Below are 10251 nucleotides of genomic sequence, written 5' to 3' on the forward strand. Positions count from 1 at the left end.
CTTCGGAAAGTATTCAGACCCCTTGACTTTTTCCACATTTTATGTTACGGCCTTATTCTAAAATGGATTTAAAAAAATATTCCTCAACAATCTACACACAATACCCCAGATGACAAAGCAAAAACAGCAAATGTATTAAAAATAACAGAAATTCCTTATTTACATAAGTATTCAGACCCTTTGCTATGAGACTCGAAATTGAGATCAGGTGCATCCTGTTTCCATTGATCATCCTTGAGAGGTTCTACAACTTGATTGGAGTCCACCTGTGGTAGATTCAATTAATTGGACATGATTTGGAAAGGCATATACCTGTCCCACAGTTGACAGTGCATGTCAGGGCAAAAACCAAGCCATGAGGTCGAAGGAATTGTCCGTAGAGCTCCCAGACAGGATTGTGTCGAGGCACAGATCTGGGGAATGGTACCAAAACATTTCTGCAGCATTGAAGGTCCCCAAGAAGTCAGTGGCCTCCATCATTCTTAAATGGAAGAAGTTTGGAACCACCAAGACTCTTCCTAGAGCTGGCCTCCTGGCCAAACTGAGCAATCAGGAGAAGAAAAGCCTTGGTTAGGGAGGTAACCAAGAAACCAATGGTCACTCTGACAGAGCTCTAGAGTTCCTCTGTGGAGATGGGAGAACCTTCCAGAAGGACAACCATCTCTGCGGCACTCCACCAATCAGGCCTTTATGGTAGAGTGGCCAGACTGAAGCCACTCCTCAGTAAAAGTCACATGACAGCGTGCTTGGAATTTGCCAAAAGGCTAGAGTTGAGTCAGTATGTTGGCAGCAACCCCTCAATGTTAGTGATGGCTGTTTAACAGTCTGATGGCCTTGAGATAGAAGCTGTTTTTCAGTCTCTCGGTCCCTGCTTTGATGCACCTGTACTGACCTCGCCTTCTGGATGATAGTGGGGTGAACAGGCAGTGGCTCGGGTGGTTGTTGTCCTTGATGATCTTTATGGCCTTCCTGTGACATTGGGTGATGTAGGTGTCCTGGAGGGCAGGTAGTTTGTCCCCGGTGATGCGTTGTGCAGACCTCACTACCCTCTGGAGAGACTTGCGGTTGTGGGTGGAGCAGTTGCCATACCAGGCGGTGATATAGCCCGACAGGATGCTCTCGATTGTGCATCTGTAAAAGTTTGTGAGTGTTTTTGGTGACAAGTCGAATTTCTTCAGCTTCCTGAGGTTGAAGAGGCGCTGCTGCGCCGCCTTCACCACACTGTCTGTGTGGGTGGACCATTTCAGTTTGTCCGTGATGTGTACGCCGAGGAACTTAAAACTCTCCACCCTCTCCACTACTGTCCCGTCAATATAGATAGGGGGCTGCTCCCTCTGCTGTTTCCTGAAGTCCACGATCATCTCCTTTGTTTTGTTGACATTGAGTGTGAGGTTATTTTCCTGACACCGCACTCCGAGGGCCCTCACCTCCTCCCTGTAGGCCGTCTCGTCGTTGTTGGTAATCAAGTCTACCACTGTAGTGTCTTCTGCAAACTTGATGATTGAGTTGGAGGCGTGCATGGCCACGCAGTCATGGGTGAACGGGAGTACAGGAGAGGGCTGAGAACGCACCCTTGTGGGGCCCCATCGCCATTGTGTACGGCAGCAGGTTTGAATACAATGACCCTCAGTTCCAAGGCATGGTGGACAGACAATGAGACCACAGGCTCTGCGCCTATTCAGGTACCATCTACTTATTTAGTGCACTTCGTTTCCCAATCTTTTTTTCTCAGGAAACTAAGAGGCAGCTTACCAGACCCAGATCTGGGAAATCAGTCCTATGGATGTCTTGGTGCAAAATGATATGAACTAATGCTTTCCTTTTCTGTATCAGGAGATCGGTGTACTTCATGTTTCCCTGGCTGGGTCTGTGGCTGAAAAACTAGAAATTGATGGAAAATGTTGACATCAACAAGAAGGAGATAAAAGAGTTGATCAAGTGTTTTACTGAGACTCTCAAATCTCAGATGTGTAGAGGCTTCGTGGACTCGTTCCTTGTCCGAAAGCAGACCCTGGAGGTATGGAGAGTTAACTCAGTAACTTTCATCAGTGGCATCACACAACACTTAGGGGTCCTAGTTTAACTTCTCTAGGGCCAGTGGGACGAAATCGTCCCACCTACGTAACAGCCAGTGGAATCCTGTGGCGCGTTATTCAAATACCTTAGAAATGCTATTACTTCAATTTCTCAAACATATGACTATTTTACACCATTTTAAAGACAAGACTCTCGTTAATCTAACCACACTGTCCGATTTCAAAAAGGCTTTACAACGAAAGCAAAACATTAGATTGTCAGCAGAGTACCCAGCCAGAAATAATCAGACACCCATTTTTCAAGCTAGCATATAATGTCACATAAACCCAAACCACAGCTAAATGCAGCACTAACCTTTGATGATCTTCATCAGATGACACACCTAGGACATTATGTTATACAATACATGCATGTTTTGTTCAATCAAGTTCATATTTATATCAAAAAACAGCTTTTTACATTAGCATGTGATGTTCAGAACTGGCATACCCCCCGCAAACTTCCGGTGAATTTACTAAATTACTCACGATAAATGTTCACAAAAAACAGAACAATTATTTTAAGAATTATAGATACAGAACTCCTCTATGCACTCGCTATGTCCGATTTTAAAATAGCTTTTCGGTGAAAGCACATTTTGCAATATTCTAAGTAGATAGCCCGGCATCACAGGGCTAGCTATTTAGACACCCACCAAGTTTAGCCCTCACCAAAGTCAGATTTACTATAAGAAAAATGTTATTGCCTTTGCTGTTCTTCGTCAGAATGCACTCCCAGGACTTCTACTTCAATAACAAATGTTGGTTTGGTCCCAAATAATCCATAGTTATATCAAAATAGCGGCGTTTTGTTCGTGCGTTCAAGACACTATCCGAAAGGGTTACGCGCCCGACGCGTTTCGTGACAAAAAAAATCTAAATATTCCATTACCGTACTTCGAAGCATGTCAACCGCTGTTTATTATCAATTTTTATGCCATTTTTCTCGTAAAAAAGCAATAATATTCCGACCGGGAATCTGTGTTTTAGTACAAAGAGAGAGAAAATAAAAACATGGTGTCGCCCCGTGCACGCGCCTCAGCTCATTGTCCTCTGATAGACCACTTAACCAAAGGCGCTGAAGTTTTTCAGCCAGCGGCTGGAATTACATCATTCAGCTTTTTCCCGGGTTCTGAGAGCCTATGGGAGCCGTAGGAAGTGTCACGTTACAGCAAAGATCCTACATTTTCAATAAACAGAGCCAAGAAGCCCAAGGAATGGTCAGAGAGGGTACTTCCTGTACAGAATCTTCTCAGGTTTTTGCCTGCCATATGAGTTATGTTATACTCACAGACACCATTCAAACAGTTTTAGAAACTTTAGGGTGTTTTCTATCCAAAGCCAATAATTATATGCATATTCTAGTTTCTGGGCAGTAGTAATAACCAGATTAAATTGGGTACGTTTTTTATCCGGCCGTGTAAATACTGCCCCCTAGCCCTAACAGGTTAACTTTTATTTTCAGTTTTTATATTATTGTTTCAGAGCCAAAGATTTCAGTTTCAGTTTTTATAATTATTTCAGTTTACTAGCTAGTTTTAGTTTACTAAAATAACCTTGGAGTTGTCATCAACATGTGTGTTCTTTGAATCAGCCATGTGACTTCTATATGTTAACTGTGGGTCTGTGTCTGTCAGGATGCAGGCCCCATAGACTCCTTCTACCATGACGATAACCTCATGTATTCTGTGATGAATCTGTTTGCTGCTGGTACCGGCACCACAGGGACAACCCTTTGATGGCCGCTGCTACTCATGACCCACATACAGAGTAAGGACCAATAGATACAGATACAGACTGAAGATCATGCGTAGCTACGCCAAAGAACGTTTGTCACATACAACAAAACATGTTTCTGTGTAGCTTAACCTTTGTAGTTCTCGTTTAAATTTCCGACCTTCCTAGTTCTTGTTTGAAGGTCCCCTGGGGTTGAGGTTTAACTTTATAGTAACTTTGGTCCTCCATCCTTTCTGTCTCAGACCGGGTCCAGGAGGAGATCAGCAGGGTCATAGGAATAACCTGCCCTACACTAATGCAGTGATCCAAGAGACTGACCAACATTGTACCCATGTCCATCCCTCATACCACCAGCCGAGACGTCACCTTCCAGGGATACTTAATCAAAAAGGTCAGATACCCGGTTTTCATCATACATTTGCATGTAAATCCCATGACTATAATGTATTGGTCATTATAGAGACAAATCTCTTATACTGAAACTGCACTGTCATACTAGAAAGCACCAGATATGATTGAATCTGTAATGTTTCAAAAATGTATACATTTAGAGATCATTGAATTGCTCTGTAAGTAACCCCATCTCTAATAGCAAATGTTTTAATGTCAATCATCTCTTATACTCTGGATTTGTCTCTAATTCTATTGGTTGTAGGGGACGTCTGTGTTTCCTCTACTGACCTCTGTCCTGCAGGACGAGAGCGAATGGGAGAGCCCCCACACCTTTAACCCAGCCCACTTTCTGGATGAGCAGGGCCGATTCATCAAGAGGGACGCCTTCATTGCCTTTTCTGCAGGTATTAATAAGTCCTTCAATGTACCTTTGTAGCACGGTGCAGGAAGTGGTTCTAGAATAATCTTTTGGACAGACTTCATGTTATCTCCGATGTCTTTCTCTCACAGGTCGTAGAGTGTGACTGGGATAGAGTCTAGCCAGGATGGAGCTCTTCACCTCTCTCCTGCAGCACTTTTATTTCTCTCCTCCTCCTGGAGTAACAGAGGATGATCTGGACCTCACACCATCCGTGGGGTTCACCCTCCATCCTTCACCTCACCAGCTCTGTGCTGTGAGCTGGGTCTGAGATGAGAGTTTGAGGAGTGAATCTTGGCCCGATGCACATTAAGGACAAGACACACCATAATAAACATTGATCATGTGTAGTAGTTCACCTGTTGGGTGTTGATGAATGTTGGCGATTTAACATGTCAAATCATTAGGAAATTAACAGAAAATTACAGCTCATAATCAGGTCAGAGGCAATATAGTGCTTTTAACTGTTCGTCAGCACAGCATTTCTATTGTGGTTGCTCATTTTACTTCCTGTGATGACCTTATGAGGGGATTACAATCATTATAATGAAAAACAAGACATTTCATTTTAAGAAAATGCCTCATGGGGTCAAAAAGTTGATTAATTGTAATTGAATGTTTAGAATTCGCTGTTATTGGAAGACACCTCAGTAATATGGATCTGCACTTGATCAGGGGCCATAGAGTGCTTGTCATCATTATCAGGTTCAGTCAAAACCTTGCTGCAGTCCTTGGTGACTGCTAAATTGATATCAGTAGAGTGGGCATCTCTGTTTGGCTCAATCTCCAAGGTAGGGATGTCGACATCCTCCCTGGCCAGGAGGAGTTGGATGGTGGCAGTTAAATATCTGCGCACCAGAGGTTGCCATTCGTTGGTGTCAGGGAGCTCTTCCGCTTGTCTTTTACAGAGGAAGCTTCCACCATGTTTGCCTGCCAGTGGGGTGACAATGACTGGAATATCTCCTGTGGTGGATTCAAGGTCCTCTATGAGTTGGTCCGTCATGAGGTGTTGGTAGGCCGATGAGACCCCATGGACAATTGGTTCCCACTGATCCCATTGGTCAGAGGACTCTCTCCTGAACCTCCAGTGTTGAAGCTTCCATCACTAATAAGTGGGGAGGACGGGGAGCAGTCATGGACCCATTCATTGTTGAAGCTTCCACCACTAATAAGTGGGGAGGACGGGGAGCAGTCATGGACCCATTCATTGTTGAAGCTTCCACCACTAATAAGAGGGGAGGACGGGGAGCAGTCATGGACCCATTCAGTGTTGAAGCTTCCATCACTAATAAGTGGGGAGGACGGGGAGCAGTCATGGACCCATTCAGTGTTGAAGCTTCCACCACTAATAAGTGGGGAGGACGGGGAGCAGTCATGGACCCATTCAGTGTTGAAGCTTCCATCACTAATAAGTGGGGAGGACGGGGAGCAGACACCCATTCAGTATTGTTAGATGGAGCATATGCATACTTGTCACCAATGATCTTGTGCCAATTCTGATATAGATTTGATTCTTCCAAACCCCTCAGCATACTTCCTGATGTCCTTTCTGAAAGGGACACCATGGCAACACAGTATAAGCCAATAATCGGGTTTCACTCTGTTTTTTTACGAATGAAGAGTGAAAGTTCTTACTATTGTCATGAAGTTGCCCTGTTGGTGAGGTTTATGACCCCCCCCCCCCCATGAATACCTTTCCCCCCTTTTCTCTCTCTACTCTACAGAATGGACTCTTGGAAAGCTCTTTGTTAAGATAGAAAGAGTAATGTAACATAAAAAGGTTGGGGAAAAGGAACAATCTTTCTGTAATCCAACCAGTTGAAAGTGTCCGTTGGTACTTAAAGAATATGATGTCAGATCAGTTGTTGTCTGGGACATTATATCTGATGGTAGGACGACATAAATTGTATCTTGGAAAGTATGCACATTCTAGTTATCAGATTCACATGGAATTGTTGTGCAATTTAAATGTTTAAATATGAAACTATTTGTGAAAAGATTAAATGTAATTTTAGCTTCTAAATGAGAGAATTGTATTCATAAGTAAACTATGCTCGCTCATTGGCCAAGCCCAAGTGAATAGACATTGGTTGAGAACTATGAAACACGCCCTTCTCTCCCCCACTACAAAAGCCCATTGACGAAAGTCAACCTTGTGTTCCCAATGACGTGAGGACTAATGTCCATATGTTTAAAAGGGCTAATATCAACTACAACCTAACGAAATTAACTTCAGTTCCCGACGACGTGAGGACTGGTGTCCATACGTTCAAAAGGGCTAATTTCAATGTGACGATCACCACGCTGGAAGAATACATTTCAACTACACCAGCCAGAATACGGCACGAGCTGAGTATGGCAACTTGGTATGAACTTTGAACTCTTATTCACTAAAGAAGTGATACATCTTAATGTCGAGTTATCAGCAGAAGCTGTAAATGTGCGTGGCCTAGGAAATGACAAACAATCTCTTCAGAACGACAGGGTGCTACAACGTATCCACCCAGAAATATTCTTCAAAGGACAAGGGAGAACTCTGCTGGGCAACCCAGCCTTCCATCTTCAACCAATTTATCGAAGCGCAGCTTGTCAGTATGTGTTACACCTGTGTTGGTTGCTATGCTCTTAGTAGGAAGGTATTTCACCTGTCCACAACGTTGGTGTTTGTGAATTTCCTTTCTTTTTTGGCTTCAGACCAATGCCTATTTCTCACTTAAAATATATATATATATATATATATATATATATATATTGCTAAATAAATAAAGGGAACACTTAAACAACACATCCTAGATCTGATTGAAAGAAATAATCTTATTAAATACTTTTTTCTTTACATAGTTGAATGTGCTGACAACAAAATCACACAAAAATAATCAATGGAAATACAATTTATCAACCCATGGAGGTCTGGATTTGGAGTCACACTCAAAATTAAAGTGGAAAGCCACACTACAGGCTGATCCAACTTTGATGTAATGTCCTTAAAACAAGTCAAAATGAGGCTCAGTAGTGTGTGTGGCCTCCACGTGCCTGTATGACCTCCCTACAACGCCTGGGCATGCTCCTGATGAAGTGGCGGATGGTCTCCTGAGGGATCTCCTCCCAGACCTGGACTAAAGCATCCGCCAACTCCTGGACAGTCTGTGGTGCAACGTGGCGTTGGTGGATGGAGCGAGACATGATGTCCCAGATGTGCTCAATTGGATTCAGGTCCGGGGAACGGGCGGGCCAGTCCATAGCATCAATGCCTTCCTCTTGCAGGAACTGCTGACACACTCCAGCCACATGAGGTCTAGCATTGTCTTGCATTAGGAGGAACCCAGGGCCAACCGCACCAGCATATGGTCTCACAAGGGGTCTGAGGATCTCATCTCGGTACCTAATGGCAGTCAGGCTACCTCTGGCGAGCACATGGAGGGCTGTGCGGACCCACAAAGAAATGCCACCCCACACCATGACTGACCCACCGCCAAACCGGTCATGCTGGAGGATGTTGCAGGCAACAGAATGTTCTCCACGGCGTCTCCAGACTCTGTCACGTCTGTCACGTGCCAGTGGCGAATTTGCCAATCTTGGTGTTCTCTGGCAAATGCCAAACGTCCTGCACGGTGTTGGGCTGTAAAGCACAACCCCCCCTGTGGACGTCGGGCCCTCATACCACCCTCATGGAGTCTGTTTCTGACCGTTTGAGCAGACACATGCACATTTGTGGCCTGCTGGAGGTCATTTTGCAGGGCTCTGGCAGTGCTTCTCCTGCTCCTCCTTGCACAAAGGCGGAGGTAGCGGTCCTGCTGCTGGGTTGTTGTCCTCCTACGGCCTCCTCCACGTCTCCTGATGTACTGGCCTGTCTCCTGGTAGCGCCTCCATGCTCTGGACACTACGCTGACAGACACAGCAAACCTTCTTGCCACAGCTCGCATTGATGTGCCATCCTGGATGAGCTGCACTACCTGAGCCACTTGTGTGGGTTGTAGACTCCGTCTCATGCTTCCACTAGAGTGAAAGCACCGCCAGCATTCAAAAGTGACCAAAACATCAGCCAGGAAGCATAGGAACTGAGAAGTGGTCTGTGGTCCCCACCTGCAGAACCACTCCTTTATTGGGGGTGTCTTGCTAATTGCCTATAATTTCCACCTGTTGTCTATTCCATTTGCACAACAGCATGTGAAATGTATTGTCAATCAGTGTTGCTTCCTAAGTGGACAGTTTGATTTCACAGAAGTATGATTGACTTGGAGTTACATTGTGTTGTTTAAGTGTTCCCTTTATTTTTTTGAGCAGTGTATATTAAAAACAAACATGTTTTAAGTGAGAAATAGGCATTGTTCTGAAGTCAAAAAAGAAAGGAAATTCAAAGCACCAACGTTTTCCAGCCCATAGTTTTGGTATATTGTACTACAAACAATGTGTATGCAGGTTACTCAGGATTCAAACCTCCTCAAAAAATATCAATTTTTACAGTCCGGAAAATACATATTTTAAATTTCCTGAAAATACGTCTTGTCACCTTTCATTCAGAACCTAAAATGAACCCTACTTCAACATCTGGAATAGACGTATTTTGAACGCTTACTGGGTTCAGATTTCTGGGAACACACTGAAAACTAACATGACACTGTTGATCAGTCAGCGCAAATTGGGATTAAAATGGCATGAGGAAAATTGCATTGACTGAAGAGGGTGTACTGAATTACTGCATCACAAAGATAGGGCTGGTATTTGTTCTGGATGCTCAAGCAGCAACGTCTCTGTCTCGTGTGTTTATCTAGATAATTAGGTAGCTAGCATGTGTACACTACTTGCATGCGCATTGGCCGGGTTTAGATTCAACATGGCCAACTGTTTCTTAGCAAGACAAGTTTTATTATCTACAGTTTGTGTCGTGAGGGGTTGATCTTGGTTGAGGAAATGTAGACTAGCTATCAGTGTTTGTGCTGAAACTTACATCTGGCTGCACATGTAGCCATCGAGCCAGTTTGAGCTTAAACGATTTAAGCAACTAAAATGAAACCAACTTTCAAATGTCCAACTGCCCCAACTCAGATTGCTTGAGAAAATATTTTTGATAGCATTTATAGACATATCTCAATTTCAGAACCATGGACAGTGATATGTATTCTATACTTTGAGTGGCAGGTGGCATCCGAATACCCATACTAGCGTACTACATACTTAAAACGGCATACTGTTTACTCATCGTCGCGTACTATTTATCACGTACTGTTTAGTAAAAAATATGCCACGGCCTGCCACGAAGTAGTGGCTCCTAATTGCCTGAGTAGGTGGGGCGGGGCCGAATGCGGGAGGATTTTTCCATATTCAACAGACATGAATCGCATTAACCAGCCTGATAATAACTAATTTCCAAGTTGATTAATGTCTTTAAACTCTGAATAGAATAGGAATGGAGTTATAGGCCTACTCAGGCTGGTTATAGACAGGCTATCACATTGGACCTGTACCGTAGTAGACAATATAGCCCATCTAGCCTATTTAAAAAGGACTGAAGACAGAAACAGATTTGGTTCCATTTTAACATATTTATTAGTGAAACATACACTACATGACCAAAAGTATGTGGACAACTGTCGTCGAACATCTCATTCCAAAATCGTAGGTATTAAT

The 10251-nt window shown here is 43.7% G+C and overlaps 1 pseudogene; it reads left to right on the forward strand.

Moving 5' to 3' along the window:
- Positions 1-1576: 1576 nt before the first annotated feature.
- On the forward strand, positions 1577-5130 carry LOC106594713 (cytochrome P450 2K1-like; annotated as a pseudogene).
- Positions 5131-10251: the final 5121 nt, after the last annotated feature.

This window comes from Salmo salar, chromosome ssa03 (genome assembly GCF_905237065.1).
Source record: "Salmo salar chromosome ssa03, Ssal_v3.1, whole genome shotgun sequence".
Classification (NCBI taxonomy): Eukaryota; Metazoa; Chordata; class Actinopteri; order Salmoniformes; family Salmonidae; genus Salmo; species Salmo salar.